The sequence below is a fragment of the Ceratotherium simum genome, chromosome 24, assembly GCF_057802395.1.
Source record: "Ceratotherium simum simum isolate JZ-2026a chromosome 24, ASM5780239v1, whole genome shotgun sequence".
Classification (NCBI taxonomy): Eukaryota; Metazoa; Chordata; class Mammalia; order Perissodactyla; family Rhinocerotidae; genus Ceratotherium; species Ceratotherium simum.
This window is the reverse complement of record NC_141923.1, coordinates 45,361,554-45,387,257: the sequence shown is the minus strand read 5'-3', so window position 1 is coordinate 45,387,257 and position 25,704 is coordinate 45,361,554.

Sequence of the window (25,704 nt, the reverse complement as noted above, 5' to 3'; positions counted from 1 at the left end):
ACAAAATAATACCTGCCATGGGTATGGTCTGGGGAGTCGTGATACAGATGCCAAGTGAGAACTGCTTGTGTGGCGCCAGTTTAAAGATCCCACCCACAAACTGAGGACATTAGATATGGAGAGACTTTCAATTAGAGCTGTGTGTCAGAGCTGAGCTTCCAAACAATGCTAGAATTAATTGAAATGGCCAATTAACGCCAAACATGGCAAGTTATGCACTTAAGCGAGCAGCTTTACACCACCACAAATGAGTGTCGAGAGACTGACTCATATCCGTTAAGAAGGAAGAAAATGCTTATTTACTTCTTTCACAGCTCCCTGGATCAACCTCTCACAAAACTTAACCTTAAGGTGATTTACCACAAAACAACAAATAAATGAGATCAAGAAGGTAAACTTTCCTTTTTCGTCTTAGCTTTCTTATAGTTTAACACCTCAAATGAGTTAGTATGTGTAGTGTTTCATGGATTGCTAGGCACAGTAAGTGCTCGTCATGGTAGCTATTTTCATGATTGTTTTCACAACTTGTCTTCCTTATAAAGCATATATTTTATCACTAAATAAAAAGTGAAAGAATCGTGTAGCCAAACTCTTATTTGAAAAATTCTCTTGGAAGATATCAAGAGAAGATCTCCCTGTATTAATCATGCTTTTTTTATCTTCTGCATCTTATGATGTTCTGACATCTTGGAGACCTTGCGGACCTGGGAGGGACTTCCCTTCCAGAGTTAAGCTAATTCTTAGAAATAGCAAACAACTTGCCTGTGAGTACACCTTTCATATATGAACCAACCAATCGAGAGCCCATATCCCCAGCTGCCTGCTTTATCAAACTCGCACACAGCAAGCCAACATTCCTCCTGCCTGAAATCACCCCAGGGCCAGAGACCGGACACCTGGAGACCACTCTGATGGCCCAGAGCCTGCCGACATTACTCAGACGATCCAATCCTAAGCTTGCTCAAAGCTGCTGACCCAGCCTCTCCCAGTCCTTCCCGCAGAGACCACAGCAGAGGCTCTGGCCCGAGCTTTTCCTGTCACTCCTGCCTCCTGACTGACCTGCGTGCTTCCCCATGTGGCCCTGCATGGCGCGGCATGCCCCTCCCCCTTGGGAATTGTGAGTAATAAACTCTTCTCTCAAAGTCAGGTGTCTCTGTGTCTGTCATTTTACTATACCTGATTAAAACAAAGCCCAATCCCGGGTATGTTTTAAGACACTGCCATAACCACAAAGAATAGGGTTGAAGAATAATATGCAAAGAAAAAATAATACTCTCAAAATTAAAGCAGAAGTAAAAATATGGGAGGAGGGAAACTTTGAGAATAATATGTGGATATAATCTATTATTCATTTTGTTTCTCTAGCTATGTTTGGAAGAGAAGTTACCTAAATCCAAGCATATACATATTGGAACTATGGAATTTCCATAGGAATAAATACCCATTTGCCATAGGGTACTTGCCAGAGTTTTAACAAATTATGGACAGTATTAATATTAGCAGGAATAATCTCTAATATAATCTTTAGGAATTCTTCATTTAATTTAATCTCATCAAAACATGTTCAAACTTGGACCAGTCAATTTTTTTTTGCCTTTTCTTCTTTTATTTTCAAGAACATTTTTAGTGATTTCTCTTGTTTTATGGCCAAATTTTAAAACACCAAACCACCAGGTTAGATGTAACATGCCCACGTATAAAATTAAGCATCAAAAGAAAAGCCAAATTATAACAGCTTTTTGGAGTGAAGAATGAAGAGGGAAGACGTGGTGAGGAAAGGCGGACCTGCGAGTCATTGCAGTGCGTGCCACAAGGGAGCAGCGTCTGCAGTGACTGCTACAGGGACAAGATGGAAGGCACAGCCACGCATGTGTATTCTGCACAGAGATTCTGTGCACTGAACAGAGGGCAGAACGATTTATAGGCTGAGAAAGACCTGGACAAAATTATCCATTTTTGGAGAAATCATTTGTGCCGAAGCAATGAGTACTTCCTAGAGAGCTATTTGAGGAGGCAGATGTTTAGATAATATATTGCTGCTTTGCATTTCTATAACACCTTCCATCTAAGAGCTGCAGAGTGTAACACAAACAGTAACTAATAAATTAAGTCTTGTGGCACCTCTGCATGATTGATAGACATAATAGCCATTTTTACAGTGTAGGAGAGGCAGCACCCTACTCAAAGGTGCTGAAGTCATTTACCCAAGGTCATGAAGGAGAAACAATGGCAACTCTTTCAAAATGGAGTGCCAGTTCTCCCCGTGCATGCACAATGTGCTTTTTCTCACTTGGCAGGTCAGCCACTTCAGAGCCTGTGTCCTTCTGTGGGCCACTTAGCGATACTGAAGGGGGCGCAATATCTGCCCTGGTCTCCAGAGACTCGCTCAGGATAACTGGGAGATGCTTTGAAAATAATAAGTCTTGGATCAAAGCCTTAACTCCTCTCTTTCTGGTTTACTCAGGAATTAATTTTTTTGCTACTGCTCGTGTCTTTCCTAGGATGAGAGTGGCCTTTAGCTCTGAAGTTACATGTTCATGTTGCTTAATCTGATTATGCAAAGGACTTAAAATATTACAGCAATATCAAACAATGCCAATACGTCTGTGTAGGCATTAAGGTAAGTATTCGTACTGCTATTTTAATTTCTGGAAAGCCCATAAAGTTGTTGTTGAAAATAGAGTTGGTGTGTCACCAAAAGACAGTGCCATGTCCTTAACAGAATTACGGGTCACCTCGGTCAGCCATCGCTGTCTAGCCTCCTCTCCCTTACCACGAGCTCGCCTGGGTAACCACCTGCTCCACAGTCGTGCTGTCTTCTTTCCCTCTAATAACCCGTGTAATTTCTCCAGTGGAATAATCGGGCCGAGGGAAGACAAAGCAAGGAAATCAAATATAAACCCTGGTGCTCATAATCCTTTTGGAGAGAAAATGGCCACCTCTGCCACACAAACTTGTGATGATTTTTACCTCATACACCTTTTCAGACTTCTCAGAGAGTAACTAGCTCACCTCTAAGTCACTCGTGTTTTTAATTTCCATTTGTTTTCTCTTTTCTGTATAGAAAATACAAGTAAGAAATAGAAACTTTTTTTGATGAAACAAGGCATAACTCTCTTGTCGCCGTCTCACACTCAGCCTCCTTCCCTCTCCAGGCCTGTCCGGAGCCAGCGTCAGCCTCAGAACAGACTGAGTTGGGAGAGCGCTCCACACTGCTCAACAAGCCCCCACCGTGTTGTCTCCTCGCCTCCGCACACCCCGAATGCAGGCGCTGACTGGGGCGTGGTGAGGGCACCTGGCGCGGAGGCGGCAGAGCCAGGAGGGACGTGGGTGTTAGTCAGGTCAAGGCTCATTTGTCTCATTTGCTCTCCAGAAGAATAAACCCAGGGTCGGCTGAAGTCAAGCCCTTGCTGCTCCCACCCTCATTATTAAGGTTTGCAGGAAAAAAATGCAGCCTCTTCTTTGGGAGCTTGTACTGCAGACTTTGAAGCAGCCATAACAAAAACCAGAGCACATGAAATCGGTCCTTCTGATCTGCTGGGGAATTTGTGTTTGACAGAAAAGGAAACTATTTCTTAATCATTTGAGGCCCTGCTTGACTGAAAATTGGCAGGGTTGAATAGTTTTATGACAACAGAGGAAGATTTGTGGCTACAAATTCAGTTAGGATTCTCACTCGAAACCATCAACAAAATGAAAAGGCAACCTATGGAATGGGAGAAAATATTTGCAAATCATATGTCTGATAAGGGGTTAATATCCAAAATATATAAAGAACGCATTCAACTCAATAGCAAAAAAACAGACGATCCAGTTAAAAAGGGAGCAGAGGACCTGAATAGACAGGTTTCCAAAGAAGACAGACAGATGGCCAACAGGCACATGAAAAGATGCTCAACATCACTAATCATCAGGGAAAGGCAAATCAAGACCACAATGAGCTATCACCTCATGCCTTTTAGGATGTCAATCATCAAAAAGACAAGGAATAACAAGTGTTGGAGAGGATGTGGAGAAAAGGGACGCTTTGTCCACTGATGGCAGAAATGTAAATTGGTGCAGCCACTATGGAAAACAGTATGGAAGTTCCTCAAAAAATTAAAAATGAAACTACCATATGATCCAGCAATCTCATGTCTGGGTATATAGCCAATGAAAGTGGAAACAGGGTATCTAAGAGGCGTCTGCACTCCCATGTTCCTTGCAGCATTATTCACAATAGCTAAGATGTGGAAAAACCTAAGTGTCCATCAACGGATGAGTGGATAAAGAAGAGATAGTGTATGCATGTGTGTGTGTGTGTATATATATATATAGTGTGTGTGTGTGCGCGTGTCTGTGTATTGTGTATATATACATATATATACACAATGGACTATTATTTCGCCATGAGAAAGAAGGAAATCCTGCCATTTGTGACAACACAGATGAACCTAGAGAACATTATGCTAAATGAAATAAGCCAGACAAAGAAAGACAAATACTGCATGGTATCACTTGTGTGTGGAATCTTAAAAAAAAAGGCAAAATCATAGAAAGAGAGAGTAGAAAAGTGGTTGCCAGGGGCTGGGGGGTGGAGGAAATGGGGGAAGGTTGGTAAAACAGTACAAACTTTCAACTATAAGATGAATAAAATCTGAGGATCTAATGTAAAACATGGTGACTATAGTTGATAACGCTGTATTGTATAATTAGAATTTGCTACGAGAAGAGAACTTAAATGTGCTCACCAAAAAAAAAAAAAAAAGAAAAGAAAAGATAAATATGTGAGGTGATGGATGTGTCAAGTAACCAGATGGGGGAATCCTTTCACAATGTATATATAGATCAAATCACCATGATGTACACTTTAAATATATTACAGTTGTATATGTCAATTATACGTCAATAAAGCTGAAGTAAAATTTAAAAAAAGAGTCTCACTTGGTTAAAAAAAATTGAATTCTCATTTTGACTTTGACTTCAAGTATTATTTGACAATGTGGGAGAAATGGAAACTTTTCGTGTTAGTATTGCAAACTGTAGAAATTAACACGGGGTGACTTAAGTAGAAGAAGAATTTACTAGAAGGATTTTATTGCAGAAGTAACAGGAGGGCTGGAGAAACCAGGCAAATGGGCAGGAACTAGAGGAGACAGGAGGCAACAGAGCTGTCTGCATTTGGTCCAGGATGCAGCCCCGGCACTCACAGCCCCTCTGCTCTCCACTCAACTCCATGGCAGAGCGTCTCGGGCAGAAGCTGCATCTTTGGGTCCCTGCCTCAAGATTTAGAGTCCTGGGCGTGAACATGCTGCTGGATATGTTTGCATCAGTCTATGCCTGACTGCCAGAGAGCAGGTGAGGGAACACCTGCCACCCGTCAGCTTCCATCTTAGATCCCTCCAAAGTAGAACGGGTGTTCAGATGCTAGGCCAAACAGCACACGTGTCTGCCAAGACTCATCACATTCTTGTCTGCTCAGGAAATTCCCACCACACTACGCAACACATATTATATATACGTGTGTGTGATATGATATACGTGATATGATATACATATCACTCTTTTTTAAAAAAAAAGCTTGATAATCACATTTTTTTCATTGAGTTAAAATATATATGGCATGAAGTTTACCATTTTACCTGTATTTAAGTGCACAATTCCATGGCATTAGTCCATTCACCAGGTCGTGTAACCATCACCACTATCCATATTAAACTCAGCAGTCATTGGGGACTGGAGGTAACTCTGGAAACCAGGACGGAAAGTGATCCATTACATGCAAAGCTGTCTGACTGCACCTTTTCATGCCCCCTGTAGCAGCTGACAAATGCCATTTATACAGTAGCACAGCTTTCGTTACCTCTTGGCTTATTAGCATGTAGCTGCTGGTGTGTGTTGAAAAGTAGACTGTCTGAACCCCTTGGTTCAAGTGTGGCTGGTTAACTTAGCATTGAGGTCTCCTCTCAGCCCCCACTAGTCATTTCATAAATAACTCCCCTGTGCAAAGTTAGGAAGTTGAATTCCTCTTGTGAATTAGCTCCTAATAAATGAATAAAAACTGGAATTGTCTTGGTAATTAAGAAATTACTTACTTTATCTGCCAGTATGTTACCTGTAACTGCATTCTAGTCGCATTCACCACACATAACAACATCTAAGAAGAGAACCCTTCTCTGGCCCCCACTCTTGTCACAATTCTAACGTCACTGACTTTGCATAGGAGTCCCATCCCCAGCGTTCCCAGGCAGGAGAGAAGTTGCCTCCACTGCAAATAATATAACATGGGAGTGGCACTGTTGACAACAGCCACGCGATTGATTCCATTGTTGCTAACCTTTTGGAATTTTAAAAACTAAGTAATTTAGCTCCCTGCCGTTGATAATGTCCTCGAGATTATTATGGTTGTCATTCACATTTCCTGACCACATTTGGCAAGTTATCTGCCCAGTAGATAGATATTATATCCATCACTTTTCATACAAGTATTTTAAACAGGGGAATTGAGACTGGTGTGAGAGGAAGACTGTCTTAGAGAACCCTGGTTCAATGAAGTTTGAATAACGTGAGGGAGAAAGTGAAGAATTACACAAAAAGATAAAAAAGTTTCCATCAATTGCACCCTGCTTCACAAGAGGGTGGAAATGCGAGTCGATGGTCAGCCGTGTGTGATCAGCAGCCCTGGAGGGGTGTGACTTCTTAGTGTCCGATAAATCCCGATCCGGACTGTACACAGGTGCTGGCAAGGGAGAGCACATCTGCAGGCTGTGAATCTGGTTCCAGTCGCTCTCGCCTTGTTCCAGGTTGGTAACTGGCCTGTGACACTGAGCCGAGGGTGGGTTCTCATCTAAGGGTTACACAGAAGCCTTCCCTTGGGGGCAGCACCTGCTCCCTGCCATTCAGAAGCAGTGATTCCACTTTCTCCTTCGAGCTTATCATTTCATGACAGTGTCATCTCCCTGTATTCTCTTCCCATTTCGTACTCTGCTGAGAAGCAGGTGTAGAGTGGAAAGGGCAATTTTAGGGAGCTTTGAAATGAAATCTTTTATGCCTTCTTACTCTCTGTTCTTCCTCCACATGGTGAATAGCTGGCACACAAAATCACGAGGGCTTAAGTCACAGATTAACTTGATTTCCAGTGCTGGGATCTCCCAAATTGCTTGTCTTCTCCTTTCTAAGCTCTCGCCAAGGAAGGTACAGAATTACAACTTGATGAGTTACCCTGGCAACTCCTATACATTATCTTTTAAAGGTTCCAGACCCACAGAGCCTAATTTGATTGTAGGCATTTTAATTAATGACTTCTATGTTTTGTATAATAATACATTTTTTAAGTTAATGAATTGTAAGTAGAAAAAGGTAGTTAAATTAGTTTTGATTAAAAGATAGTTCACTTATTTAGATATGTTGCTCTAACAACTGAGTATCACTTCAACCCAAGTCTTTACCACTGAAAGACTGGCACCCACTTCTGTCACAGGCTGCGATACTGGGAACCTGTGATGAGAAACTCATCGTTAGGGAAATCTAGTAGAGTTGGCTTGGCCACACTGGCATCTGCTTGCTGGTTGTCTCAGGCTGCTATCAATGATTAGTAAATAATGAACTATATCAAGGAAGAAGATCATTTACATTTTAATATTTAATTGCTTTAGAAGCAATAAAGAAGTGGCATCATAATGTCGTTAGCTTCTGGAGTTTTTTTCTAGTGCCCTCCAGAGCTGCTGGCATCTGTGCCACTGCCTCCATGCAGAAATGGTTTGAAGTGGTCATGCGTATAACTGGAGGTGGAAATGCCATGGTGGAAAGGGCTTTTTACTGAAAGGTCAGGCAACTCTGAGAGGGGCGTTAGAGTCTGGAGGAATAAAGGTTGAAACAACCAACGATGATGACTCATGGAGCTGTCCTCTTGTGGCACAAATGGGAAGAACCACCTAACACAGATGTCTATGACCCGTGTTTCCCTGGGGTAGAGTCCCCCATCCCTCTCTGCTCTCTGGCTCCTAGTACCTCCTCCATCCCTGACACCCCGTAGGCAGCCTATCCCCTTCCCAAAGAAAGGTCTACCCTTCCACAAAAGAGGAGTAGGATGTTCACTCTTCCTCTGATTCGCAACTTAAGTAATGCCTGGCATTTCAACCAGTCTTTGCTGGTGTTCCTCTTCTTGCGTGTTGTAGATCTGGAGGAAGATAATGATGGGCCCAGGACGTTGATGAACTGAGGCACTCCAATCCCAGACCAGTCTCCCCATCTAAGGGAGCTGTAGCTAAGGTGAACAGGTAAGCATTAATTTCTTTTCTTAGAGTCTGGAGCCTAATTTCATCTCAAAGAAAGAATGTTTCTTTCATTGCCGTGACTTTGGTCTTTCCCTTCTGATATGACAGGCCCACTACTTGACCATTTTCTGCCCCTGAGCTCTGCTGCGTCTTTAGAGAAACCATTTAGTTGTCAATGGTTGTTCTCCTTTTTGTTCCTGGGTGGGCTGGAGCTGCTCTAATGTACCACTTTATAATAAACTGTTGTATCGCCTAGGGGTGGTCATGGTGGAGGCAGGGAGTGGAAGGATGCAAGAAGGTGATTGCCAATTTATCCCATCACCATGGCTAGAAGGAAAACTTGCCCTTTTGGCTTCTCATGCTGGGAGGGAGGAAGGTTTGTGGACAGTGGGGCGCTCTGTGTATAGAGAACTCTGCCCACCTCACAACAGGTGCTCCGTGAATCTTTCCTCTCGAAGTCTAATTACCTTCTTGGCATCTCATTGCTCCTTAGTACCTCCAGAAAAGGGATAAGGAAAAACAAGGAGGATAATATGATTTTTGCTTACTTTTAGAAACAATGTAATATTTATCAAAGACTTTAGATGTGGATTAATGGTTTAATAGTGGAAATGAACATAATGCATTTTTAAATTTTCCTGTTTGTATGTTCGTCTTCATCTGTGACTTGCATCAGTTGACAGAATGATTTTCACCACCATTAGGAAACATGAGCCCTTAGAGAAACGGACAAAATGTCACTTGCTCATAGGGGAAGACCGAATATGTGAGAAGCACCCAATTTTTTTAATCAAATATATTCAATCTGTGGTATTATCTACATCTAAGCAGTTACCAGAAAGTGTTTATTTATTGTGTCTGTGATTTTGACCTTCAGAAAGGTACCAAATAGAAACTTACCCCAAAGTCCACTATTCTAGGATCTTGCAAGCAAAGCTGGCTGTGTTGGTGGCTGTATTGTGTCCTATATGGAGCTAGTGCTCCATGTAAATTGTGTGGATGAATAAAGCAAGATAACTGCAAAGGGAGCTTACAATGCCACCCCAGCTCTGCCTCTCTGTTCAGCCCCATCTACTCTTGTTGATGGATTGCTTCTACAGGCTCCCGCCCAGCCTGGTCCACAGATCCTTACCCCCAACCTCAGCCACATCTGTGGGGGGAAGACAATCCCATGCCAGCCTCATCTCAAGCCTAAGTGTGACGGAGAATTAGCCAGATGAGAATCTGTGACTCAGCCTGCCAGACATTCCTTTCCAAGATCTACTCCATGTGTGAACCAACTGGGGCCAGAGACTAGGCATCAGTTCCCTAGCTCTGTATCAATTTAGAGCGAAGCAGAAAAAGAGCTGGTAGCCCGACTGAGAAACAGTGCGGTGAATGGAGCCATTTTGTTCCTTAATTAACATAACAGCTGCAAACAATCTCTCCCCAACCCCATAGTCTTACCAACAACACTGCTGGGTTCTACATGTCTTTGTTGGCTATGTGCTGTGTGTTTCAAATAATTGATAACATATATGATTTTGTCCCCAGACACAGAGCATGGTTTATTCTGCGTATTCATCAAAAAAGAATTTGAAAAATTTTGTATACATCAGATGTTCTGCAAATGCGGAATCATCTTCTGGTATTGAAATATATCCAAGAATTTTCATTTTTCTTGATCACATCATGATAAGAAAGATTCATGGAAAGTTTTGGGCTTGGTGGCTTAGAATTTTTTTGGTTTCTCCTAATTTGATTATTTTTAAATGGCAAGCTGTAAATATTAGTGGTAACGATGTACTGAGTGAAACTACATTCCTACATCCACCTCGGAAAGATTATACTAATCCAGGGGCCAGAAATCAATTGAATTTCTAACTATCCAATTCTTGGTTGGAGTTTCAAAAGAAAGTTTTTAAGGGTAGTTTGTGATTTAAATCGCATGTTCCCTCTGATGTTTGATTCTAACTATTTGAAAATACAAAAGTATATATGTGTAACATCGTCAGTTATATCATATGTAATATATAGAACGCAGATAACTGTGTAAGACAGTTCACCAAATTGTACCTGGCATGTAATAGGCATTGAATAAATGTGTGCTGAATGAAGAAACTAAGAATATGCTGTGCATAATGGGGTCATATGTGACTCCTATGGCCAAGGAGTGCAGGGGTCTGTGAAGGTAACACCAAATGTGGCCTGGGCAAGCCGACCACCAAAATGGACATCACTCTACAATATGGTGAAAGTATGCTTCGTGTGCTTGAGAAATTCTTATAAATCATGTGAAATCAGCCACATAAGCATTTCTTGTATGAGTTTAGCTTTTCTTTTGTAAACTCTAAGTATGCCCGGACTCAAGTCACTCAGGGCATCCCCCTGACTCTCGGGTATAGCCAGAGAGGTTGGCTGGCTGTTGTTGAGTTTGGTCCAAAGAGCCTCTTCAGCATCCTCCTCCAGTTTATATGTCAGGGAGGCAGAAACAGGCACACAGCCTGGGGACCAGAAAGCACTCATCCTGCAGCTTGGAGGCTGCTGCAGAAGGCGCCAAGAAGGTGAAAGAGGGGTTTGAGATTGCAGATGGCAGTCTCCAAACGTTAAAGACGAGGGGAAGGAGTAGGAGTCTATGGGACTGTGGGCCCTGAGAGAAATCTCCCCTGCAAGGAACCATGTAAGGCAATTAAAGGACTATTAATAATAGCCAATGTCCATGGAACTCTTGCCAAGTGCCAAACACTGAATGACATCATAATCCTTAAGCAAAGGGTGAGGTAGATACTGCTAAGACCTTCATTCTACCTTCATTTTACACAGAATGACAAAATAACTTGCCCAGAGTCTACCATTAGTGAGGTTTCAAACCCAGAAGGTTGGACCACAAAACTGAGCTATTAATACTTGGGTAGAGTGCCTTTGCATGAATGAGATGATAAGAAAGTAGCTCCTAAGATCTTACCATGGCTTCAGGGCTACGGATCCCTTCACCACCCCAGGCATTTCTGAGCCATGCCCTAGCACAGGGTCCACCTGCAACTGACTGCACCATCTCGAGAAAACCTCGGACCCTCAGAAATCCAGAGCAGCCACTCCGTGATACCCACTCTCCTTGCATGAACCATTGCATCTCCAGACTGTGTCCATCTCTGCCCCCTTGTGTTTGTCTGCATCATGCCCTTGCATATACCATAGTACCCCTTCCTTCCAAGACTGCCTTTTTCCTTGTTCTTAACCTATCAGATCTCCCCTCCTTTAAGACCCATGAAGTTTTCCTTGGCCAGTTCAATGGCAGAGATGACTTCTGGTTTTTCAATGCTGTTTGCATCTGTCCTCTCAGTCAACAGATATTCACCAGTATGCTTTCAGCATTGAGTTACAGAAAATCCATCTTAAGCTGGATTTAGCAACGATGAAATCGTTGGTTCACATTCTGGAAGTCCACTGGGAGAGCCAACATTGGGTTGCTTAGTCCAGAAACACTAGCTCTGTTTTTCTGTGATTCTCTTGACTCTGCCCTCCTCTGTGCGTTGGCTTCGTCTTTACTCTTGCAGACAGATGGAATAGAGAGAGTCACTTCTGAAAGCAGGAGACAGCACTTTTCCCGAAGCTCCTAAAAAGCTTCTCATTGTTCTGATTTGAGTGGCACACCTAGTCTTGAACTAATCAGAAGCAAGTGGGATGGACTTACCCTTGGTCACAGAAATTGTGAGTGGGGTGGCATATAATATCACATTTCCTCTGCCACATTCACGCTCCACTCTCCACTGTCCCATCAGACTTTACTTACAAATCACAAGTTTAAAGATAAAATTATTAAGAATTTCCAGATGGTGATGGCAGAGCATTTAACCAAGCACTGACCCCTTCTGAGTGGGAGGCCCTGGGTGACTGCGCAGGTCACACATCCATGAAGCTGGTCCTGGGTGGGTAGTTACCTAAACAAGGTAAGGGTCCTGTTAGGAAGGAGGAGGTGGAGATTAAATTCCCAACCAACACTGTCCACCATTGGCATCATCTTCATTTCATAGATGAGGAATCAGGTGTTCCAAGATGTCATTTGTCTACTTGAAAAGCTGATATTCAAACCCAGATCAGCCTGCAGAACCAGTACATTTCCACTATGCCACTCCTCGTCTCGTATTGATAACCTGTAACTGGGCATTGCTTTCTATCTCCTGATATTTGTGTTCCAGTGGCTTGTCACTGACTAGAAATCTATGCTCCTGGATCCTCCATAGAGAGCAGTTGGAATTCTGCATAAACACAGACACTTCGTAATGGTTTCTAGGGAGAACCATTTAGTGTGGGTTTATTTATTCAATTTGTTATCACTGCTCCTATTGCTGGGAGGTGTGCATAAAAGGAAGATAGACTCAAATATTACATTAACGGAAGCCAGTAAAAACCCCAGTAAAGGGGAGCCAGATACCAACTGTTTGAATTGCTTAGTCTCATGTTTGCAACATGCTCCCTTTTTAAATGCCTGGGCCTTAAATCTGGAGATTCTGCTTCCCCTCCTCTGTGCTCACGAGTTCACGAGGCTCTGCTGTAGAGATGTGTTTCCGAGAATGACACTCAGGTTTTGGGAAGTAAACAATGAATGAGCAGACATTGTGTGGGCAATGCGGTTTTCAGACAGGGGCTGCAGGAGAATATATTTTCGGGTCCTTCTGTTGGTATTTAACTTGGAGACTGTGTATACAGTAAATCAGGAAGGCCAATGATACAGTGCACTGGGGCATGTTTTATGTATGGTTCTGACAGTGTACAACGGCTGTCTTGATGGGGGGGTGGATTTATGGTCCTACTCTTGCAGGTGGTGGCAGCTAATATGTAGCGTGGCTCTTGGCCTATACCTGGGAATATTTATTTTTTGGTTCATCCTGAGGCAAAGGAAAAGTATAAGACAAAATGTAGACATTTTGACACAAGAAAGGCAATCTGTGCAGCGACTACATAACTTTTAAAGGATGGAGAAATTGCTCAGATACAACACACTGTTCACAAGTCTTTCCAAGGCTCAGTTTCATGGTGGCAATATTACACAGCGCAGGTGGGTTTTTGACTTCCTAAAGGTCCATGGGGCAGGGCTGACTTATCCAACAGGGACAGCAGGCACAGTGCCTGGGGCCCACAGCACTTTTAGAGGTTCACAGAAATGTTTTAATTTTAATTTCCTTTAAAATATGAATAAAAAAGTGAGTATAATAGTAGTGAATATATAATGATGGATCTAGCAGAGATTGTACCTGTCTTTACACCAATGAAGTTATCAAATATTTTTAAATTTTTTTTTAATGGAGGAAGGAGCCCACAAAGACCGAAGTGCCTAAGGCCCATGCAGGTCATAATGTGTCCCTACGGTGCAGGTAACACTAGGCTTCAGATCTGACTTCTTCCATCTCTCCAGGCAGGCCCCATCTCTCCGTGGCATTAGGCATTTGGTGAGGTGAGCTGTTTCTGCTCTGGAACTGTCTCTAAAGAACCTCAGGGAGGGACGTGGCATCTGTGAACCGGGCTCCTTAGCCCATCCAGGAAGCACTCCCACAGCCGTGACTCTGTTTGCACCCACCTGACCCATGAACGGACTTGAGACAGCTTTCGGATGACTCTTTTGGGCCTCTCTCCAGCTTAGTAGTTTCCCAGGGCTGTCGTAACAAAGTACCACAAACTATGGGCTTACACAAGTGAAACTGATTCTCTCACAGCTCTGGAGGCGAGAAGTCTGAATCACGGTGTTGGCGGGGTTGGTTTCTTCTCAGGGCTGTGGGGGGGAATCTGTTCCATGCCTTTCTCCTAGCTTCTGGTGGTTTGCTGGCAATCTTTGGTGCTCCTTGATGTGTAGAAGCATCACCCTCATCTCTGCCTTCATCTTCACGTGGCATTCTGTCTGTGAGCATGTCTGTGTCCAAATTTCCCCTTTTTGTAAGGACCAGGCATTGAATTAAGGACCACTCAGTATGACCTCACCTTAACTAATTACATCTGCAATAACCCTGTGTCTAAATAAGGTCACATTCTGAGGTACTGAGAGTTAGGACTTCAACATGTGAATTTTGAGGAGACACAATTCAGCCTGTAACAGCAATTCACACTGACCCTGTGATCTTACTATGAGCCTTGAGTGAGGGCCCCTTATGCCTGAAGTTCCAGAAAGCAGCTAGCATGAGTCATTTGCACATCTCTCATTTTACCTTCTCCCAACTTCTATCATGAGCTTAATGTGCACACTCTCACCTCCAGGAGTGTAATCAGGGATTCTTGTGCCCAGTGCCAGCTGGGGATTAAGAGGGGAAGAAAAAGGGGTCTCCATCATGTTCCTGAGCAACCCCAAAACCTGCTTTTCAGCAAGAAGAAGAAGGTAAAGAGTGGGCTGTAGAGATAAGGTGAGGCAGAAGGTCACCAGACATGAGAACAGACAGGGAGGTGGCAAACAGGTAGGACCAGAGCCAATGGGATTTATCTTACATCTCTATGGCAATTCCACATAAGTCTTTTCATGAGCAGGGTGGAAGGTCCATTGCAGGCCAGGGTCAGGAGCATAGATGCTGAGTCTGAAATGCGGCTGTGAGTGGGGCGTTGGAGTGTAGGGCTGGCATTGAGCCCGGGATGTGTGGGAAGCACTAAACAGTTCAGCAAAGCAGCTGTGGGCATTAGCCAGTTTACTTAATCAGCAATGCGAGCCCCCAAGACTCAAGCCATCTTTGTACAAATATCACAATGAACAGGAGTGGGTGCAGTGGAAAAAGAATAGACTTGGGAGTTATACAGACCTGGATTTCAATTCCAAATTCTGAGTCCACTTGGCTTTAGGCAAATCACTTTATCTTTCTGGCCCCAAGTTCCAATGTCTTTAAAATGGGAATAATAATAATAAAAATAAGAATAATAATACCCATCACATAAAATTGTTGTGAAGGCTACATGTAGTTACATGAAGTGCCTAGTAGAGTCCTGGCACATGGTAGGTGATGAATAAATGGTCACTAGCAGTGGTGATGAGAGAGTCTTGTACTAACCAAATGGCAGCATCGTTCAGACGAGCTGTGTGTGTGAAGTTGAAACCAAGGCTTAACCTTCCAGGAGATGTCCTTTAGTTCTGGGTTTAAAATGCATACACAGAGTCTCAGGTATTGTCTATGAGTTAAAATTTTTGTAAAACAAGTTGATACAAGTAAAGGGGCCAGGATTGCATCATCAATGGGACAGCTACCCAGTTTGTGTGCTGGCATTTTGGCCTCTGCTCTGCTCTGCTCTCTTTCAGAGTGAGTAGAAAAGTAAAAATGATACTAAACACTTATGTGGTGTTCACCATGTGCCAAGGCCTGTTCTTTATATAATCCCCACAACAACTCTAAGGAGCGAGTGTTATTATTGTAGCCCCATTTTTACAGATGAGACGGGTTCAGGTACAAGAACAAGGGGTAAAGTCTGGTTCCAGAGGACTTGTTCATGGCCACTGCACTCCACCGCCTCATCTACTGTGCTCCCTGCACGCTGTGACTCTACCAAAGTGGGGAGCATGTGCGTGTGTGGTGGGGTGTCAGAGGGCACCCAGCCCTCGCCTCCCAGCCACTGTGCAGAAGGCAGGGGTAAGTCGTTTCATTTCAGCTGTTCTCTCTGCTTTTTGAGAACTTGTTGTCTCTGGAAGGATATTAATATAGGAAATGAATAAAGAAGGGTTTCAAACAAAATTGAGACCAAGACAGCCCTGGTCTTATGTGTGTCTGATGAATAAGCCCTCACAGTAAGAAGCTCCTGGGTAGCAGACCTCTGTCCCTGGACTATGAAGGGCTCAGCATCCCATAAATGGCAGTGGTGCCAGTGGTGCCACTCATTTCACACAGTGTCTCAGCCACCTGCTCAAATACCTCCCTTTCTTTTCTTTTGTTATAATGGCACATTAACTCTATGGACTATTACGTAGCCATTACAGATGGGTAAACTTTTAAAGTGAAAATATATAACCATGTGGAAGAATGTTTACGATATGACATAGAGTGAAACAATTGCACATTAGATGTTCATGCATGTAAAATATGTACGCATGAGGACAAGGCCGTGAAGGCCTTGGAAAAGGAAAATTGTTTCCAAAATTGCAGACTTCTTTTTCAAAATTTTGTAGTTACTTTTATTTTTGTGTGTGTGTGTGAGGAAGATCAGCCCTGAGCTAACATCTGCCAATCCTCCTCTTTTTTTGCTGAGGAAGACTGGCTCTGGGCTAACATCCATGCCCATCTTCCTCCACTTTATATGGGATGCCGCCACAGCATGGCCTGACAAGCGGTGCGTCAGTGCGCGCCCGGGATCTGAACCTGCGAACCCCGGGCCACTGCAGCGGAGTGCGCGCACTTAACCGCTTGCGCCACCAGGCTGGCCCCGGTAGTTACTTTTAAAAAATGGAAATAAAGCAAGATGTTTACCTGTGCCATCAATTACAAACATATAGACGTATGTATATAGACTTAGTTTTTTGGAGGTGGGAAGACCTCTGAGATTGATAAAAACAGCTATTAAAATGACAGAGATTATACTGAATCTTGGGAAACTTATTATAGGATAAGTAATGTGCTTTCCTTATCCTGTTTGAAATTCCTAAGTGGTTTGAGAACTTGAGAGGAGGGAGGAGATGAGGAGAAAGATGATCTTTTCCTCTTAAATGTTATTTCCTACTAGGTACAGAGAATAAATGGGCAGCCTCAAATCCTTTGAGGAAGGAAGCAGGACATAAATAACAAGTAAAAATATGGACTAAATGAAATATTACTTAAGCAATCTGCCTAGATACATCTTTCAATGAACCTGAAATCTGTAAGGTCGTTTTCAGTTATTCATTTTCTTCACTAACTTAGAGTCTTATTTGCTCTTGTCGCTTTGTTCTACCTTTGTTTTACTCCCTGAATCGTTTGTTGTCAGCTTTGGACACTTGAGGTTTGCTGGAGTGAAATGAATTTTTTATACTTCAACTCTGATTATTAACACATCTTTTTAAAGACAGATATTGCACAAAAAGGATATTTTTTTAAAAAAGTGTCAATGCTGTTGTGCATCTGTACTTCCTTTGCTCTGTTGCTCTGGGTCAACTAAGATTCCAATACACCTTTAGTATTGATGCATCAAAGGACTTAGAGAAATTAATCAATTGCGTTCCAGAATAGAACCTTCATTTGACAAGAAGTCTGGGTTATTAACAAAAGCTAATTTTCCCCATTTCAAAATGTTATAACATAAAAAGGAAAAGGAAAATGAAATGACTTGGAGTAAGTCTAGTCCAAGACTAATTTCCATTCAAGGTAAACCCTTAGGTTGGGTTAGAACCAGACAAATTATTTGTCTTCCAATCCTTGGAGGTCAAATCCAGACATATTCTTGATTATTCCTGTTGCCAAAGTCCCTGGAACAAGTGGTGTATTTCCTGATTCTCCTTAAAGACTTTGATCCTAAGGAGATCCCCTGAGAAATCAGTGCAAATGATGTGTAATACTGGAATGAAAAGACAGTGAATTTGGAGTAAATGAATTTGCTGAGAAGGTCCAAAATGAACCCATTATTCCTGAATAAAGAGAATCTAGACTATTATGGCCAACAAGTAGGTCCCAGTGGAGAAGAAGAGTAATCAGAGTTTGGAAATGTGTTGACGTTTCCATCGGTATGGCCATGGCAGAGACTAGACCTGCTAGCTGATACATGCTGCTGTTTTGATCCTCAAGGTGTGGCCTTTGGGGAAGTGCGGCCATCCATCTCCACTTCACTGGAGGCCTGTTACAAATGCAGATGTACCATGTGTGGATTTCTGTCTGTTTGTTCACTTGCATTACCCAGTGTCTTTAACAGTATCCAGCACACATGATTGCTGGGTGGTTTAATTTCTTGAGCCCAGTCCAAAATCACTGAGTTAAAATCTCTGGAGGCAGGATCCAAGAATCTGCATTTTAACAGAATCCCCAGCTGGTTCTTAGGCACAGTCAAGAGTGAGAACCCTTGCTCTACTGGGCATGGATGCTGACCAGTACACTATCATGCTTGAGTGGTTCCCCCGAACACACCACAAACTCTAGAAGCTGAGGATGAAGGAACGGCCATACCTGGGTTTCTCATATGGCAACCCTAACTATTCCCTGACATTGTACAGAACATTTACAGCCATTATCTCCGGGTGTTAGGTTAGTCAGCTATTTTTATTCTCATTTTACAAGTGGAGAAACTTGGACATATGCAAGGTCAAGTAATTAACAAAACAGGCATCAAAACCTACTCTAGTAGACAAAGGTTAGGAAATGCTTTCTGCTCCTTGGGCAAAGGCACAGCATAAATCCCCAGCATTATTATTCCTAACACTTTGCACAGTATTAGATCACTTTCCTGTAATCACTCCATTCTCTTTTATGAGACTTGAGGTTTAATTGGAGGTTCCAATAAGAGATTTTATGTGTTTAATGGATTTTGGTGTAATAATCAGAGTCTGGAATGCTAGTCGGAAGGCCAGCTGACTTCTAATGAAGCTGCTCTTGAGCGAGTAGACTTTTAAAAAGACATTACAAGCCTATACTGTGGAAGTAGACACACAAGTATTTAGGGAAAAGATATGTAAGGTGTCTGGTTACTTCTAAAACCTTGGGTCCTGACCGGCATGTGTATCCAGCACCTACTGCTAGAATAGTGTAACTGTAAATGGTGGATCAGCCAGCACAACCTTCAGGAAGGGCCCAGTGGGGGTAGCATGGGGCACTCAGACAGTTTCCCCCACTAGCCACCCCTGGGGGCCCAGGGCTCGTTTCTGGTGCTCTCTCCTGCCTCCTCTGCGACTGCCCTCCGTCCCACACGCCCGCTGCAGAAGGGAATGCAGACTTTCCAGCTCCCCTCGCCGCACCCTCCCTTAGTCTCCAACACGTGCGCTTGCTCGCTCACATCTTTTTAATTACTTAAGGAATTTTTCAACTGGGCACCACCAGGAAAATGAGATTAACAAAAAGAACCAGAAATGAGGAAATTAAATATATAGAAAAGCTCATATTTATAGCTGTCTCAGAGCAATTTCCCCCAGGAAATTTTATGGCCTCTTGCTGGCTAGGCATTCTCTTACTTTCAGCACTCTTGGGAATATTTGAAATACCAGACAAGCGCTCTTACCAGAGAGATGTATTAAGTTGAATATACTTAGAATACTATATAGTACATATCTCATACCTTAAGTGCTTTGCCTACACGTGGAAACCAACAATTCATGAGTGACCTCACCCACAGCCAGTGACCCTTTGCCCTCCCGAGGTGGGAATGGGAAACAAGGATCCTCTTTGCTTCTCCATCCAGGCCACACAACTTCTGGTCCTGGAACATCACTGATTATCCCTGCCTTTCACTAAAATGTAAATGACACTAATCAGCCTTTTTATACTCCTTTTTCTAGACTTGGTGATCAGTGGTTCTCAAACTCGAATGTGCATGAGAGAGACGCTAAGTACTCATTAAAAATTTAGATTGTTGGCCCCCAATCCCACAAATTGACTCAGCAGGCCTGACGGGGCCTAGGAATCCGAATCTGCATTTAAACAAGCTCTGAGGTGATTCTGAGGACCACCCTTTGAGCAACTGAATTCCAGATCCATCCTGGAGAAGCCCGGTGCCCTGTCCTATCTGGGTTGGACACTGGGACCACAGCTGCTGCCCTGCAAACCACGACTGAGTCCCTGGGTCACTCCTTGGGGTAGAGGTTCTCTTCAGCGGAGGGTCTTAGCCTTTGGGGAGAGTGTGGTTCATCCTCTGTGAGCTCCTTCCTTCTCCATGTAAAGCTAGCCCAGGCACAGGTGGGAGTTGGAAAATTACCTTCTTCTCTTTCTGAGTTCTATGAGGTTGACCACAGATGGGCTTTGGTGTCACCACTGCCACTTTGGTGCAGTATGGACACCTGGAGCCTTTTGAGGAGGTGAGGGGGGAGCTGCACTCAGAGATGCAGTATGGACACCCAGAGCCTCTCCTGGGTGGGAGAGGGTGGGGGATGTACTTCAGAGTCTACCCTCAGCTACATCATCCTCCGGTTTGGACTGCCCCCATGAACAGACAACACACCTTCTCCTCTACCATTCCCGCTGTGGTTCTTGGGCATGACAGCCTCCCTCCGGATGATAAGTTAACCTGGCAGCCAGCCACAAAGGGTTTAGGCTTCTTTTGAGTCTAGAGTTCCATGATGCAGCATGGCTCAGCAAAGTCAAATGAGGGCAGAGAAGACATTCTCTAACCAAATTATGACATTTTGGTTAGAACAGTGGAAAAAGGCCATTATTAAGAGATTGCCCACAAAACTCAAATAGCCAAGGACTGTAGTGCCATCTGCCAGCTGGGGGCCTTTTGTATTACTCTTGCATTGGCCCCATTCTAGAAGTTATTCTCTGGGCCCAAGTGAGGCTAGGACCTCTAACACCATTGGAGACTGAACATGGGCGGCTGTTCAGGGAGGCTGTCTCCCTGAACTAGACTTCAGAAGAGGTCATTCGGAGTCTCTCTCATGTCTTTGCGGAAACTCTCTCTGTCCTTGAGGAACTTTCATGATCTGAAACTCAGAAGGATCTAAAATGATTCAAAGGCGTTGAAGATGTTGAAAGAAAAGAAAGAAATTATAATAAACCTAAAAATCGAAAATATATCCCTTTAATGTTTTGTATGTGCTTAAAATTCTTCAAGCTACCATAAAATGATCATCAACCACACTGTTAATGCGATTGTGTAAAGGCCGCTGTCCTTCCCTTGTGCCCCTAATTGTTAAAGGCGTCCAGCTGCAGTCCAGCTCCTCAGTGGACCCGTCTAACTGTGACTTGGAATTTTGGCTCCTCTGTTTGCTCTGCCTTGTATTTATAGACATAAATATCCTTAAATTTGCTAATGAAGATGGAGCCCAGTTTCAGGGAGATTGCTGTTGCTGGCTGATTATTGATCAATATGTTTCAAGCAGGCATTGATTCCAGGATCACAAAGGAAGCAGAAATACAGATATATGATTGGAACTTGTCTTTAAATTCTAATACCTCTGACTAAAGCCTTCACTGCTATGTCCATTTCTCTGCTGGGTGAGTGAAATACTTTCCTGTGGGCAGTAAGGTTAACTTTCTTCTTTCTCATCTCCTAGAAGTGTTAACAAGCTGGCCTTCTGTGTAACAGCTTCTGCGAAGCCTTGTGCTCTGACAGCTCGCTTGATGGATGGAGCTGTCAGCCTGTCCTCAATCCAGAGATGAGGGGGACGTTGTCTTGCCCATCAACTCTATAAATCAAATAACAATTAGTAACAAGCTAAGCCCAGGGATCCTTTCTCACTTTAGTATTCTTTGTAGATTATAATCTTTGGAATGTGCTCCAGGAAAAAAAAATGACTTTAATGTTGCTTTGCTTTGAAGAACTAGCATAGATTTACTCTATGAAAGAACTGCTCGTGAGCAAGACATCTGGAAAAAATCCATGTTATATGCACAAACTTGTCCTCTGTGGCCTGGAATAATAACTTTAAGGGGTGTCGGAGGTCTGGTCTGGAGGCAGTGAGGGAGATATGAGGGGAAATATCAACACCAAAAGGGACTTGAGCAGAGAGGAGAGGCCATAATCAGACAAGCCAGGGTGGCCCGGAGGGAGGAATGCCTTTCCTCAGCCGTTGGAGATGATCCCCTCCGCAGCTGCCAGCGGATTTCCTCACAGATCTACCTGCTTGCTCCGTGGCAGTCTCCTCTGGTAGACTCTGGGTTCCTGGCGGCAGGAACGGAAACTCCTCAGCATTGTGTCCCAGGTGCCCAGCCCTGTGCTCACAGCAGGGACTCAGGATGAGATCAGTGAGTGAGTGAAGGGGTTCAGGTACTGTAGCAAAATAATTAGGGTAAGTCTGGATGAGGAAGGAACTGTATAGCCTGGCAGAAACATGTAGAAGAAATTACCCAAAATTATGAATATGTAAAAAGGAATTATGGGGAGTAAACTGCACCAGGAAATACAGGCTCTCATACTTTCTTCTCAGCTGAGTAAATAAAACCCGTATGTTGCCAACAGATGATGCTGTGAGTGGTCTATAGCAAGTTCTTCACTGGGGAAGAAAGCATCAATTAGGCTCCACATTTTTCTAGGTCACCACATTTACCACTTTGCCCTGCTCCAAGTTGGCATTCTTATTTCCCTGAAGGCCATTGCCCCTTCTGTGGGACATTTAAGCCAACCATGACTCAGTTCCCAGCTCTGCCTGGCCCTACTGTGTGCATGTTACTTAAGCTTCAGGGCCTCGCTTCTCCATCTGTGAAATGTAAATGACCAGACTTGTGCCGTGGCTGCTAAGCATGGCTTGGATAAACCGTAAGATGTTGTGAGGGAAGTCTGGAAGGTATTTGCATGGCACAGGGGTAAAAATAGCCAAAAGGCAGATAAATGCAGTCAAATATTTTGTCATTTGCCTTGCCTTAAAATTTTCACGAAAATGGAAAGATGTCCTTTTGCAGGGTGACAGCTGCTGTTGGTTGCAGGAAGCTTTGTCTGCTACTGATAAACAAATGACATCTTCTCTGAATGGGTCCATATATTGCTTGGGGCAGATTTGTGATTAATTTTTTGCTGGCTTTTTTTTTTTTTTGACCACTGGAAAAGATTTTGCTGGAGTAGGTTTATTTCCCTCTTGACCAAATCCTTTCGGTGTTTTGAAAACTCTCCAAGTGAGAAAATGAACACTTTCTCCCAGTTTGAGTCAGATGCTCAAAACACAAGATAAAAATAGCTGCTTGGGAAGCTGCCGCCTGCCGGGCTTTGCTCTGCCTGCAGGACAGTTAACCCTCAGAGGGCCTTTCAGCGCAGTGAGCCGCCTCCCCTGGCTTTTGCGAGAGCTGGTCCTCGCTTTTCATTTGGGATGTCCTTGTTATGACCCATGCAAAGTCGCTGTGCTTACAGAAAGAAAAGTTGGGTGTGATCCAAACGACGACGTGCTCTTTCCAAACCATCTGCATTGAGGTGCTATCCTTCAATGCAGGATCAATTTTTGGACTTACCTCTCCCTATTTCTAATAGTAGCTTATGCATTCACTTATCTCTCCTGGGCAATTTAGTAAATCTGATTAATCGGTATGTCAATTGTAAAAACAACAAAAATAACATTGTTGATATTAAAAGCTAACATTCAATGAATATATGCCATCCACTTTATACAAACATATAAACACCATCCCGTTTAATCCTCATAACAAGCTCATGAAACAGATGCTATTAATAGTCTCCATTTTACAGATGAGGAAAATGAAGCTCAGGGAGGCCACGTAACTTGCCCAAAATCTCGTAGCTTGAAGATGGCAGGCAAGAATTTAAACTCAGGGCTGTCTGCCCAGAATCTAAGTCCTCGGCCAGTGTGCCATGCTGAGCATGTGGTGTTGGCTACAGCATCCTACGGGCTTGTCGGTACTGCAATTCTGGATCTCAGTCTCTCCAAACGTAACCCTTCATGTTTTGATTTGAAACAGATTATTTGAAGCTGAGGCTTGAGTGAATGCCAGGGCTTAACTGCAGGTTGCAGTAAGTGTAAGGTTCAGGTGGGCAAAAATTAGCACCCAGGCTTCCTGGAGTGCCAAGAATCATGACTGGCCTTGAACAGTGACAGTCACTAGGAACATCGGCCAGGGAGGCAGCATTGCTGGGTTGGCTTTATTCTTACTTGTTTGGAAATTTGCTATGCATTTTGGATACTCATCCAACATCTCTAGGGCTTAACTTATTCTTCTTGAAGTTGGAGGTTGAGCTTAAGTGAGGGTTAGTCAAGCAACCCAGTTGGCAGGAAATCTATAATTCAGTAGAGGGATTAAAGTACCAGAATCCTGTGATGGGACACAGGTTCATAATCAACTGCAATGCAGGATGCTTTTTCTCAGATATCTTTCAGTCTAACTCCTGCAGCACGTGCTTGAAGGGAGACAGTAAAGCCAAAATGACAAGGCTACTTTTGGAAGATCTACAAACGCTGGGAATCATTTACAAGTCAGGCCATCCAAGGTTGAAGGCAAGAGCTGGCTTCACTTGGATGGAGGTGGACGGGTGTATGTGTGAAGAGGGCCTTTCTTCTCACTTGGGAAGCAAGTGAACTGCGGAGCAGGCACTGGTACTGGTGTGCACCCTGAAGTTATCCAGTGTGGACACTGGCTGACATTATCAGCGCTCAGGGTGGGGAGGAGTCAAAGGGATCCCTGAGAAGGTGGGTGCCTTTCAGGGTCCCAGGAATAAAACTCACACCATCAGGTTCATCTAAGTTGTCTTATTTAAATAGAGGTTTAAAAGTAAAAATATAAAACGCGTGTTTAGCTGGTTATAGAAACAATAGTGTTATAAAATAAATTCCCAGAGTAGCGAAGGTTACAATATGGGAGTCTGACAACCTCTTTCATTTCATCCTCTCTCTATCTCTGTCAGTCCAAGCTGGCAGAGTTTCTGATGGTATAAAATTCTCAAAAACTTTCAATTCTGGGAAATTTTCTTGTATTATTTTTAAAAATAATTATTCCCTCTAGTTTTCTGTTGTATCTTTCTTCAACTCTTATTAGTGGCATATTGGAGTTCCCAGATTAATCTGCCATGTTGATTGTTTTCTCTCACATTTTACATTTCTTTGTGCATGTACTGTGTTCCGGGTGATATCCTTCGAAACTTTCTAATAAATTATTCATATTAGTAATAATAGTTTTAATTTCTAAGCGTATTTCTTGTTCTGTCATTGCTCCTTTTACATAGCATCATATTCCTCTTTTGTGGATGCAGAATTCTCTCAACGTGATGAGCATACTGATTTGAATTTTCAAACATTTTTTCTGTATCTGATAGTATCTCTGTTTTCTCCAGAATAGGTCTTCTTCTTCTTCTCCTTCTCCTTCTCCTTCTTCTTCTTCATATTTCCTCTTCATCCATGCTATTGGTTTTCCTCAAGTGCCTGACGCCCTTTGAAGGGCCATGTTAGTATGTAGGGATGCTCTCTTTGTTCTCTGGCCTCTTGCTCAACTGGTTGGGATGACTATAGGTTTCATGAAAGTGGAGAGGTTATGTCAACAGATGGCTTCCATTTGGGGAGCATGGGTAGAGAACACTTCCACAATTGCCACAAGTGTTCGAGGTGTGAGATCTTCGGCACATTTCCCTCTGTATAAGCTGCCATCTCTTTCTTCTTCTGTCGTGGAGACCTGGAGTTCCCTCAGGATCCACTCTGCCTCTTGCCTTGGTCTCTTTCCAAGCAGACCTTCTGTTCTGTTTACTATTACTTCCTGCAGGTCTCTGTTTTGGTCAGGTGGGGAGAAGGGAGAGGGCAGATGCCAAGAAGTAGGAAGAACATTCCCTGCCTTGGTTGCCCCAACTTGGAGCCTGGCTCTGCCAAGAAAGCAGGTCCCTTCTCTGCCAGAAGAACAGCTCTCCTCCCTGTGAAGCCTTCTTCTATACATATTCCATATTTCCTTTCTGCCGCTCCAGCTTATCCATC